Source organism: Lactuca sativa, chromosome 3, assembly GCF_002870075.4.
Source record: "Lactuca sativa cultivar Salinas chromosome 3, Lsat_Salinas_v11, whole genome shotgun sequence".
In the NCBI taxonomy this organism is placed as follows: Eukaryota; Viridiplantae; Streptophyta; class Magnoliopsida; order Asterales; family Asteraceae; genus Lactuca; species Lactuca sativa.
In genome coordinates this window covers 189,027,416-189,041,491 of record NC_056625.2, presented here as the reverse complement: position 1 = coordinate 189,041,491, position 14,076 = coordinate 189,027,416, and positions in this window count along the sequence as shown.

Here is a 14,076-nt window from a genome sequence, read left to right as displayed (position 1 = left end):
TAAATTGGTTGTACATGGGAGGCAAAGAGTGAAGCACCATGTCGATCGCCAAGTCTTCACCAAAGTCAACATTTAACTTGCGAAGGCGGTCGACATACCTTTGCATCTTTTGCAGGTGCACGGTAAGAGATTCTCCATGACCCATCTTAGCGGAGATCATGTTAGTGAAAATCTCGTAACGCTCTTGTCTCGCGTTTTGGTGGTACCTCTCCAACAAGTCTTGATGCATCTCGTATGGATACATGTCCTCGCAGGACTTTTGGAATTCGGAGTTCATGGTGGCGATCATGATGCAATGTACCTTCGTTGCCTCTCGCTCATGAGTTTCAAAGGCGGTGATTTCGGCGGGAGTAGCAACTTCGGGGTTGATTTTCTCGAGCTTCTCATTGAGGACATACTCTTTATCCTCATAGAGAGCAATGGTGCGAATGTATCTTATCCATTCGCTAAAGTTCGTTCCATCGAAGGTGACCTTTTGGCAAAGGCTTATCAACGTGAAAGAACTAGCAGCAGCGTTGTTTGCGTTTGACATCTATAGAAAGGACAAAGATAGATTAGAATAAGAATCCCTAATTATCACCCAATAAGAAAAATTAGGGCTAGGATCCAACAATAACATTTACATACTAGAAAAGGGATTCCGTAATCTAACATGCAAATAAATTGAAGGTAAGTGAATGACGATTCACTAATTCTCCATTACAAAACTTAAACTATTAGTCCTAAGTGTTTTTTTGAGAATTCCTAGGTTCGGATGAGATTCATTGAACTATTCAATGGCATGTTTAAACCTCGATATGCCCCTCTTGTTTGTGACTGGGTGCCGAGGATCACAAAGCGGGTGTGAATTACCATGCAAATTCACATGGTGCCTTCATTGTAACGATCATCTATTCGATGTGCCGGTAAACCACACACGCTCCATCGAACTATGATAAACAATGAATCACCCTTTGCCACCTTCGCTTAGAACCAATTAGTGTGCCGGTAAACCACACACGCTCCACTAACTTCTTAGCAAGGTGCAAAGTGTAATTTCATGGGATTGCATCAATTCACTTTTCCTAAAGTAACTAAGATTGGGAAATTTTTTTAAATAAAAACGTTTAGTTACTTTGTATTTCTTATTATACTTTTAATGAGAAGATGAGGTTGCCCTATCCTACCCGTTCGGCTAACGACCCTCCACCAATCAAGCAAGCGGTGGGTGTGAGTGTACACCCATTAAGCGCCATTTTATAGGCTGCAACCTTATACCCACCTTATAGATCGGCTTCGTGAATGAGGCCTACTAACGGTAAGACTAGCATTTAGTTATACATATATATATTATTCTAGTAATATCATATTAGTATAAGATTGTATTTTAAAACTTTTCAAAATCTAGGGTTTGAAATTTAAGTTGTCTAAACTAAAACTTTTAATCACAAATATAAATTTCAAAACTTTAGGGTAGGTTTTAAACATTTAAAACATGAAGGATCAAATAACAAATAATCCCAATTAACAATTAATATCCTAATTATCTTTATTTGATTTATCCAAGATTTCTTTTAAGATAATTATCAAAATAATTAATCATTATCATATAAGGAAATTAAATATTTTATTAGATGATAAGTATCTTTAATTAGATCAAGATAATAGTCATATATATCAAAAAATCGGATTTAGATTGATCTATTATGATTAAGGTAAGTTTCCATAAGATAATTATGAAAAAATCCCGAAACTGGCCATTCCTGACGCCTGGACTCGCGGAGTGCACAAGGGGACTCGCCGAGTCAGGCCTACTCACCGAGTCCACCTTGGAACTCGCCGAGTCAGTGACTCATAAACCCAAAATCGAATTTTGCAGGTTTGTTTCAGTTAATCAAGCAACAATTTAAAGAAAACCAAGCTAGTCTCTAATACCACTGATGGGTTTTAGCCATAAGAACTTTCCTATGTGCGCATGCAAAACCCTAATGCTCGGATCTAGGCTTTCTAATTAAACATGCTTTGAATCCAAGACTTCTAATGGCTAATTAGGTTAAATAACAACATTGAAACAGATCTAGAATCATACCTTTGAGTTCCTTGTTGATCTTGTTGTCTTGGAGCTTCTAGAGTCACAAATGTCACTCCTCTAATGGCTTACAAACACCAATAGCAAGCAAGATGATTTAGGAGAGAGGAGAAGGGAGGAATTCGGCCAGAGGTTCCTTACTTTAGGTTGTGTGTCGAATTCCCTCACCCCTAGGGTCTATTTATACTTGTAGACTCCTTAAGGGTTACCACCTAAACCCTAATTGGATAATCTTCTCTTAAGGCTATCCAAATCCATTCCATAGATAACCCTATGGACGATTTTGGCTTATCCAAGCCCTAGAAATCGTCCATCCTATCTAGGATAAGGATTTATAGTCTAAAGTGTAACTATCAAACAATTGACAGTTTATACCCTCTTATTTAATTAATCTCTTTAAGTCACCAAATTAATACCAATTAATCTATGACTTATATTAATCAAATAACCATATATTATTCCTTATAATATTTACTCTCTCTTAACAAATCATCCTTCAAGTTGCTATGGTGAAGGCAACCCAAAAGGACCATGCACAACCGGATATAGTTATAGCGTTAGACACTATTCCAACAACTCTCTGATCTGACTTAGCAATCATAAGCTTTCAAAAGCCGCTTTCGAACTCTGACCAAGTAAGTGACTCGTCCTTTAGATAAGAGATCATACACTCCTCTGTTCTCAAGATATCAGCTAGAAAAATACATGGAACAGTGTCATATTTATTGTCCAACAGTTTGTTTCCTGATTTCCGATTTGTTTGACATAGAACATACCTGAACACATCAATTTAGTTCTGATCAGGCCTGACACATAAGTTAAAACAAAATCATTGAGGGGCCCAATATATTTCTTTTAATCCTCTTAAGATAAAAGGATCAGATAAAGTGTGACATTATATGCTTGTACTAACTACTCATTAAATCATGCACAACAACACGTTTTATAACATCAAGTTACTGATGCGTTTTTGTGCCATAAATGCACAACCAACTTGTAGTGAACAACTCATATATCTTAGTTTGAAGACTATATGATATTATCGTCTCATGATCACTCGTGATAAATTCCATGAAGTTATTCAAGTGAGCGCAGGTTGAATCTAATACTCAAATGTTATTTCACGAGCACTCATGAATGGTGTAGCAAACTTTGCAATGTCTAATGTGTTAGAGATCTATAAGCCAACTCATGATAGTCTTCTATTATACTTACTTCCAACGTATGATCAACTGTGGATAGTTTGAATAATCTTATTATTCTGGAAGTCAAAACATGCAAAATGAAACACATGAATAATACTAATCCTATATGGCCCCAAAACTTATGAGTGTAAACAAAGCAACTTTTATTTAATCACCATATTGATTACTCATTATTCATTGTATAATGTTTTGAATAATCAACTTAATACTTGAATTAAAACAATAGTTATCCCATGCTCCAAACATGCACACTATCTTTACCTATGGTCCTTACTTTTTGTGAAATAAATCATTTGTAAACATTTCCAATGACACTCATTTCACAATCTGTAACAGCCGAAATTCAGGTACAACCGATTAGCCCTTCATATTTACTTATTTTTCATTTTGTGCCTTTATGTTGGGCGAGTACGCTGGGCGTACAAGGAGTACGCTACGCGTACTTGCGCGCCTCATTTAAACGTCATCGTCGGGTACACTGGGTGTACCTAAGGTTACGTCGGGCGTAATCGGTCCAAACCCAAAACCCTAATTTGAGTTGTCGGCTATAAAAGGAATGAGATGGCTTGGTTCCTCAGCCACCATCCTTCAGAAAGAAACCCTAAGAGAGTTGTTCCTTCGTTCATAGCTTGTTTGTGAGTGTTCTAAGCTTTGAGGTGTCATTTCAAGGTAGCCAAAGGAAAGAGGAGTCCATTGTGGAGGCTAGAAGTTGGTGTGCAAGTGTAGATCCGTGAAAAGAAAAGGTTGGAGCTTCTTCCTAAGGTAAAAAGTTCAGATCTTGCCTTGTACTTCTTATGGTATGCTTCATGGACCAATTTCTAGGTTTTTGGTCCCAAAGATGGAGACTTTATGAGCAAGTAGTCTCCATTGGCTTAGATCTACCATATTCCAGGTCCATTTGAGTTGTATGTTCATAAAAATGTGATCTTGGACGTATATATTTAGCCATGCATGAGATCTAGATCTCTGGAGTTGAAAAGGAAGGTACTAGAGAGTGTAGGAGTCTTTACAGAAATGCCAAGGCTTAAAGATTCCGACTTTATGGATTAGGAGGATTAATGAGAGCCAGATCTAGAAGTTGAAGGAATGTGTTAACCATTTAAGACAAGAAATATGGTATGGCTGAATCTGGGATTTACGTTGCGAGTAACTCCCAGTACGCGCAGCGTAAGGGGTTGCGACCCCCGATTGTGACTCATCGATGTACGCCCTGCGTACTATGGTCAGTTGACTTTCGTTGACTTTTAGGGTTTGGTCAACGTGAGTCAAGGAAGGGTAAAATGGTCTTTTACCCCTCTGTGGGATAATGATAAGGGTGTGGCCTAGTCCTGAAAGTCTATATTAATTAGAATGATATTTCGTTATGATTAGGCGGGGTTGGGTCTTCGTTTCGAGATTCGGAGATAGCGAGCACGTGAGATTCTAGACTTCTTGCGAGGTGAGTCTTCTCACTATACTGTACCCGGAAAGGTATTTATGTGTGGACGAGAGGTCGGATATGTTATGAGTTGTATGCATTGATTATGATAAGTTAACCGTTTGTATGTGCTAGTATGCTATGCTTGATATGGGCCAGAAGGCATTTTATGTTATGGGCCGGAAGGCATTGTGATGTGGACCGGAAGGTCGACTCGGGTAGGACCGGAAGGTTTACCGGGTCGGGACGAAAGTCCCCTGAGACACATGGACCGGAAGGTCATGGCCTGGAAAGGCATATGTGCGTAAGTAGTGTTTTGGGGAACTCACTAAGCATTTATGCTTACAGTTGTTGTGTATGTGTTTCAGGTACTAGCGAGGACCGTGGGAAGGCGCCGGCGTGATCTGTACACACTGACGGAGGATTTATGATCTTGGGATTTATATGATTTGTATTATGATATGATACATTGGATCTTTATGACTTGTTTTGGATGAAAACATGTTTTTAAGAAATGAAAAAAATTGTTTTGAAAATTTACGTTGTTACAAGTTGGTATCAGAGCCTTGGTTTGAGGGATTCGGGTGCACCTTCGAGCGTAACTGAACTCAAACCGAGGATGAAGCAGTGTGTACGGTCAGCCAGCGCCCGAACAGTAAAATCCCCAAAATACCCTTACAATATGTGTTATGAGATATGTTGCGATATGTTATGCATGCTAGAGTAGACTAGGTATTCATATTAGGACTAGAGTGGCCTGATTTGTGATGCCTAAATCTAGGGGAAATCTGTTGCTATGAGATGCTTTGAGAGCGAGTAGGTAACCAGTGCATAACAAGAAGAGAGTACTCGTGATCTGGGGTCCAAGGAGGAGGACTTGGGGTGAACGCTGATGCGGTGTAGTCAGTAGTATAGGGCCCGTACTACTAAAGACACCGGATCAGTGGGCAGTCCAAGTAAGAATCCTTTGGGTATCGGAGGTCGAGTAGGGTTGCGTTATCGAGTGCGAGTATGCTCGATTGGGTCTCTAATATTTTTTATGTTGTATTTCAGAGGCTTCATGGTTGGGACACGCCACAGACCTGAGACGAGTAGTGTGAGTGATGAGGAGCTTCGTCAGATGATCCATGATGAGGTGGCTGCGACAATACGGGCGGATTTTCCGGAGATGTTTGGGTCTATCAAGACCACGCTGTTGGAGACTTTTGATGAGCGGTACGCCGCAGTGACTGAGGCTGCGGCCGCTGCAGCTACATCAGCTGTAGCTGCTGCCAGACCTCAGGGAGGTGACTCGTTGTTGTTCTGGGAGTTCAGCAACACGAAGCCACCCGAGTTTGATGGGACGCAGGACCCGATCGCTCCGATACGATGGATTGCTGACATTGAGGGATGCTTCTACACGTGTTCATGTCCGGAGCATCTGAGGGTGCGGTTCGCTTTGAACCAGCTCCACCTGGGAGCAAAGGATTGGTGGAAGTTCATGACGACGAACTTCACTCTGGAGGAGATTTCAGTAGTGACTTGGGAGAAATTCACCACCATGTTCAGAGATGAGTATATTCCCCCGGTAGAGAGGGAACGATTGGTTCAGGAGTTCTTGACCCTCAAGCGGGGTAATGATTCAGTTGCTGTGGTCACCCGAAAGTTTCATGAGAGGGCGCTGTTCTGCCCTGAGTAGGTGTCTACTGAGCAGGTACGGATGAGCCGATATTTGGGTATACTGAGGAGGGACATTCGGGAGTTCGTATTGAACTCGACATATCGGACATTTGCTGAGCTCCAGGAAAATGCCCGACAGAGGGAGATCGAGTTGGAGACCTAGGCCAGGGAGGAGGCCGAGTCTCAGTGGGTGGATCGGCGGCCGGCTCAGTCCCAGCCGGCAGCCAAGCGGACCAAGTCCGCCGATTCGAGGATAGGAGGTCAGAAGGGCCGCACTTGCAGAAAGTGTGGCAAGGGTCATGAGGGGGCCTGTCGATCGGGTGCTTGCTACAAATGTGGCAAGGAGGGGCACATCGCTAGGGATTTCCCCAAGGGATTTATGGTTTGCTTCCATTGCAACCAGACCGGCCATCGAAAGGCCGAGTGTCCAATTCGGTACATTGAAGTAGTCGACCACATCATTCACTTCGTCCAAGTGCTTGTAGGCGTGTTCGTGATCCTTCCCATAAAAAGGAATCTCCTTTAGTTGAGCGAGAATATGGCCTTTTAGTTCGAAAGTGGCGGTCGCGGGAATTGCGAGCTGCACAAGTCCCGGGCCGGTGTCATCGCACATCCTTTTCTTCCATTCCCCCATGGGGACTTCATCAATATTAGCCATAGTGATGACTAAATCGTCTTCAAACTCGGAGTCGTGCTCGAATATGGGTTCTTCTTCTTCCTCGGTCTCGTATTCGATATCTTTGTGAATTGGGTCTTCGATTGTCAAAGAGGCACTAGATGCTCCGTATTTGCTGCTCCTCTTCTTGCTGAAAACGGGCTTGAGGTTTTTGAGTTGCGAGTTCTTTGAAGAAGTGGATTCTCCAACGGCTTTGCCCTTGCTCCTCCTTAGCGCAGATTCCGGGTGTTCAAGAGGGGGGGACCAGAGGTGTATCAGATCCTCGGGTCATGAAACAACTGTGAACAAAACAGAAAACGCGTAAAAAGAACAAAAATAAAATAAAAAATTAAAACTGAAACAACGATGTACTCGCCGAGTCGGCATGAGTGCACTCCGCGAGTTCAAGGCAAAAACAGAAAAAAATTTAGTTACTCTAAAAACGGAATTTTATTAAAACTAATCCTACTTACTGACTTACCTTTTGAATAACTTTGTGTGAGATAAATCCTACACAAAGGATCGATTAAATTAGAATTTAATGTTAATTTTTAGAACCGTTCCCCGGCAACGGCGCCAAAAACTTGATGTGTGCAAATTCACTTAGTTTTAAACCTACTTTTAATTATAAAATAACACACAAAGGCAGTGAACCTATCAATTATTGTATAGTTGGATAAATAGGGTATCGAACACAGGGAACGGCAAATTAAAATTAAAAACTAATTTTATCTAAATTAATAAATAAAAATGGGGTTTCTCTAGTTTTTCAAGACTAGAAACTTGCTAACTATCACTAACAAAAACTTAACTAGATTCAATAATTGGGAAGGAACTTATGTTTAGTTCAACTCAATTGACCCTATGGTTGATTTTAAGGTAATGGTGCAATGGATTAATTCTTTCGTTGGTTACCGATTTAAATAATTAGATTCGTATTCACTACACTAATCCTTAGCAAATAAACTAACTTAAACAGTGGCCAGTTGTCTAATTTAATTAAATTCACTAGATTAATTATTTGGGTTAATTTAGACTTTCAATAGTTAACTAATTTGGTCTTTTAATTAACTTCTTGTTGATGGTCATCACACAAGCTTGCACATGAATTTACTCAATTCTCTTATTAACTCTAGTTTCATGTTCATTAATCCTAGACATATGACATAGTGATCACTTAGCATAGGAGGTTGATAATTAATAGATGTTCATACTAATCAATTATCTTCCTATTAACAGAAAATTAATTATTACTCACACACAAGGTTCTTTAGCAAGCTAAAATAACAAAAATCACCAACTTAGAATTAATCCTACCAATCAATCAAACCATATTGTCAATTTTGTATCCCCAAACAGAAGTCTAAAGGTTTTAGCTCATAATTTAAGTAAATAACAACAAACAAACAAAGTCAAATTGTTTAACCATAATGATAAAACAAAAGATTAAGTAGGATGATGAAATTTTGCCTCAATTACTCTTCGGGATTGAATTCTAGCTTCTCTCGTCGTCTTCTAGGGTTTTTCTGCCTTCTGAATCGCAGTTGAACTCTTCTGAATCGTCCCAGAACTCCCTTCCATCGTTCTGAGGAGTTATCTATATATATATACGAATCGACTCGTCGAGTCCATCTCTCAGTCCCCGTATTGTGATAGGTCTCTGGGATCCTGAGTCTTTATCTTCTTGAATCTTCGATCGGACTCGCCGAGTAGTCGACCCTACCCGCCGAGTAGGTGTCATTTTTGGTGTTTTTCTTCTTTGTTCCATTCTTGATCTCTCAACCACTTCTCCTGCTTCCTTCTGCTTCCGAGATTCATTTTTGGATTGAAAATATAATTCAAACACTTTTAAGTACCTTTTGTCCATAAAATGCAATAATTTAGCTAATAAATGAATAAAAACCTATACTTAATATGAACTAAATATGCACATATCAAAATACCCCACACTTGACTTTTTCTTGCCCCCAAGCAAACTAAATTTTAAAACATTAGAATCACACATGACAACTCCAATCCAACCCAGCCATTATGCCAAGACCGCAACGCATGCATTTGTGTCTAAAATTTTTCCTAAGGACCTCCCATATTCCAAATACTCACAATCCTCATAAACATTCGCCCACTCACCCCGAACTATGCTCATTTTATGCAACCCTCCAAATCCATCCGCAGAAAACCTTTTACCCTCAAGGTATTTTTAATTGAGCAACCCAAGCATACATAATCTAGAATTACAACTTTTCGATACCACTATGGAGCTCTTTTGAATTCTTCACTTTAATTGATAATTTGATCTTTGAACTCTTTGAATTCACCACCTTGTTGTGTGATTTTTGGTATCTTCAACTTTTTGCATTTCTTCAGAATTTTGATCTTTTGATCTTCACTTTATTTGCTCCAAAATTCTTACAAATTTTCTTGTAATTCTATTTTTTTTCTTTTTTAACATGTAACTCACTCTTTTTTTCACTCAAAATCCTACATGCTTAAGCAGGGGCGCTCAACCTCAACCTTTATTGGCTAACAATAATAATCTTCCTGGATACATTTCAGGTTTAGGCTGCTAAACATATTGCATCCCTCGGCCTGAGCAAAGTCGTGTTTTTGTCCCATGATTTCACTGGAATAAGGAAGCCACAAATGCACTAGAACGTATATAGGCTCAACTAAACATTTGAGTCTTCATGCAATCATCAACACAATTCTAACATAGAATCCTAATTTTACTTTTACCAATATTTCCTAAATTAAATCCTAAGTAATATTTTTGGTATGCAAATTTTTTTTAAAAAATTAGTCTAAATTAAGACTCTAAATTTTCTAATATGTAACCAACCCCCTACCCCACACTTATGTCATGCAATGCACTCATTGCAAATTATGCATGATAAAAACATAAAAAGGAAATAAAGAGGGAATTGGAACAAACTCCCCTGGGATAGCAGTCGATAGGTTGATCACTTTCATTTTAGTTCCATCTTCAATTAACTTTAGACATGGGAATAGCTCATCCATGTCTTGGGTGTCAAAGTCTTGTGTGGGTCACTCCAAATACGCGTAAAAACAGTGTAAGATCTTCAAGAATCAATATGGGAAGAATAAATGGTCAAGTGGTACTGTTATCAACATCAGATCAGCATTCGTCTTTGTTCAAAAATGAATGACTCGTCGAGTCATATAGGTGACTCGTCGAGTATAAGCGCGGACAACTTTGTATGTGTGAGAAAACTAGGCGACTCGTCGAGTCAGTTTAGTGCACTCGACGAGTAGACCGCTGGATGAAAAAAAAATGGCTTCTTCATCTGTTCCAGCCTCTAATAAATCTTCAATATTTCTCCTCACTTCTGGACTCACACGCTCATATCCCTAACGACCGGACTCGATACTTCGACTCTAATGCTTCCCTTTCTTGACTCTCTATCACTCTTATAACCCTTTTGACTCTATAACTTTACCCCTCCTATGCAAGCATTCCTAATTCAATTCTGAAAAATAACCAAAGCAATCACACATTAAGCAAAATAGTAAAAAGTCTTAACACATTCAAACAAACCAAATAAAAACAAAAACATAAAAATTGAAAAATTGTTCAATAAAAATGCAAAGAAATTAATCCTCCTCCTCGTCATAATCCGGTGCTGTTCCACTTCCTCCCGCACCACTCCTTCTTGTACTAATCACCTCGTCCCACGATGGAATATACGGAAAATTACCACCATCGATATGCGGTATGTTGAAGTGATCGAAAAGTCGGATATGTGATTGATTGCTAAAATTCATGCCCCGCGCCATCTGATCTTGTAATCGCCTCATCTCCACATTGTACCAATCCATTGGTACTTCTTCATTATCAACCGGAATCACCGGTGGCTCTTCCTCCACATCCCGCTCCCTCCTCGATCGGACCCTCCTTCCTGGTGCTTCAAGACCAATTACCAGATCATCATGCGGAATAGCATAATGACCACCACCATAGTCTTCAATAATCCTGACCTGCCGAAAAAGAATTGGATTGAAAGGAGGTGTAGGAATCATCGTCATAAAGTTCCATGCACCACGAGTCATCAACCCAAACGAGTTATCTAACCGGGTGATAAACATACCACCATTAATGCGAGAAGTTTTGCGATCCTTGACCGCACCCTCCGATAGATATGAAGCCAAACACCAAGGAATATTACAAAAAACGCCGGGTGTGATAATGCTCCATAAGTAGAAGACATCAAGGTTAGAAACCTTGTCATCATCCTTCCTTTGGTTAATAGTGGATGAAATGAGACGATGAATAAGGCGGTGTGTAGGCGATCAAATGCTCCCCTCTTGTGCCGATTTGGAAATATAAACTTTGTTGCCAATCATATTCCACCACCCCGTGCTCATCACTCCATCGGGAAACACCATATGGGATTGCTCCAAAAAGGCCCGAAAGATAGATGTTGAGACCAAGGGCTGGTCATAAATTCCCAATATTGAGGCAAGATCGATCACCGAACATTGATGAAATTCACCCCCAAGGAAGAAACTGAAACTTGCTGGGTGATAACAATCTACTCCCCCCGTGAAAGAAACTGTGGAGAAGAACTCTAGGCATAGCTCCACTACACTGGCTCTTGAATTCGAAAGACCCGGCTCCACCCATCACAAATCATCATTTCTCCTTCGTGGGTAAACTCCTTTAAAAGATAAGGAGCTAACTACTCTTCATAGTGTACTCCCTGCAACCAATCCCAATCTATCCTATTGGGCACGTATATTTCTTTCTTCCTTATGTTGGCTAACTTCTTCTTCCACTTTCGCATTGTTGAAGTGGACTCAACTTGTGGGAAATTCAACCAAGGAAAGTCCCCTTGGTGTCCCCGAGAACTTTTCCCCCTGCTGAACATTCTTTTTGCAAAACAAAGATACAAAACCCAGAAACATAGATTATAATTAAAAGACGTCATGCATATGTTTCCCGCCGAGTCGTACATGGACTCGACTCGGCAAGTCCATGTACGACTCGGCGAGTCGCAAGAACTACACGAGTCAGTCGGCGGGTCGGTCTAAATTGGACCATGAAACCTCAAATTTTTTTCAAGGGTTTTGTCTAGACGCATGTTTAATAAGGTATTAGGCAAGAATAAGCATGCAAAACATCATAATTCATGAAAAATCGAAACCCTAGAAATTTAATTTTTTCTTCAAAATCGATTTTTCTATGCAATTTCCATCATAGATAGCCTTAAAATCATGCTTTTAACAGAAAAGAGGAAGAAATTCGTTACCTTTTTCAATGGAACTTGAAAAAAATTGAAGAGCAATGAAGAGGAAGATGAATGCTTGAGAGGGACTTGAGAGAGAGAGCACGGCGAGTGTGTGTAAAAACTGATTCTTTTAGGGTTAAAACCCTATTTACCAGTTGTAAAAATAATTCTTATCGTAATTTTTTTCTGTGAATAAAACCGACTCGTCGAGTAAGGGTCAGAATCGGCGAGTCGTATCGCGATGTCAATTTTTTCTGAAATCTATACGGACTCATTGAGTCACGGTCAGACTCGGCGAGTCTCTTGCAAACAATTCAAAATTTTCAAAAAATTCTTGTCATTTATTTAGAAAAGAAGATTTATTTCACCCCACACTTAGTCCATATGCATTCTCAAGCAGACATATCCGATGAATTGGAGAATTAAAAGTCTAAAAACGAACGAAAAATTTAAAACAAAACAAGTAAAAGAAAGCAAACTCTAAATAACAGGTTGCCTCCCGCCAAGCGCTTCTTTTTAAGGAGTCGTTAGCTGGACTCCTTCCCGTCTACGTCTCGTCATCTTCCATCATCGGGAATGCACGCCTAATCTTCTGTGGTTTGTACTTCGTTTTGTAAGCGTGAATCTTCTTTTTGTAAGCCCGTTTTGCTTCCTCTCTCTTCTTTTTCACAGCATCATCCTCAGCTGCTTGGGCTTCCATTCTCCTCTTTTTCTTCTTCACCCCATTCTTTTTCACCTTCTTTTTCACTTCTTTTCCTTCAAAATGAATTACTTCGTATTTTGTGAAGGTGCGTGCTCTAGGTTTGGTGATGGATGGTTGATCAGCTTCCGCCCTCCTTTCTTTTGCCTCCCCTTCTTTTTCTGTGCTCACCCCATCTTCAATTGGACTTGCATCAAGACATGCTATATAGGCGTGTTGAACTTCCGTTTGCATTTCTCATCCTGCTGTTTGTTCTTCTAAAGAATCATGAAAAATTTCCAAATTCAGATTATACAGAGGACTAGCAACAAACAGATCTAATTCGTTCAAGTTGTCATCAAAGTCGACTGGACTCGTCGAGTCCAGTAAAGTGACTCGGCGAGTCTGATCGTATTCCATCATTTCTTGGGTATTTTCTGAGTCGGCTTCTTCCAGTAGCTTTTCTAACTCCTCCGAGTCCTTGTTAGCATCTCCATCCTCTCCAGAATGTAGCAGAAACTTGATTGGATCTTCTTTTTGCAAAAGTGCAAGTTCTTTTTGTAATATCTCATCATCTAAATGGATAAATGAGATTTCTCCCTTTCTATCTTCTTCTTGCTTGGCTTCTGGTATAGCTTTAAATATTACAGACTCATCACCCACCCTTAATGTTAGTGTAGACTCACAAACATCAATTAAAGCACATGCGGTGTTTAAGAATGATCTCCCCAAAATGATTGGAATTTTGGGGTCTTCTTCCATGTCAACCACCATAAAGTCTACTGGAAAGATGAACTTATCGACTTTAATAAGGAGATCCTCACAAACTCCTAATGGATGAATTATTGTCTTGTCTGCCAAATGGATCTTCATATTTACCAGTCTTGGCTCCGGTAAGTTCAACCTCTTAAAAAAAGAGAAAGGCATCAGATTGATGCTTGCACCCGAGTCGGTCAATGCTTGGGTGACAACTTCATTACCAAATTGGCACGGAATTATAATATTCCCCGGATCGCCCTTCTTTTCGGGTAGCTCACTCAATAGTATCTCCGCGACTTCAGCCAAATCTTTCCTAGCAGCAAAAAGACCTTTTAGCAAGTTGAAGTATTTTGGTGTCTGGAGCATCGTTTCCACAAATGGCATATTA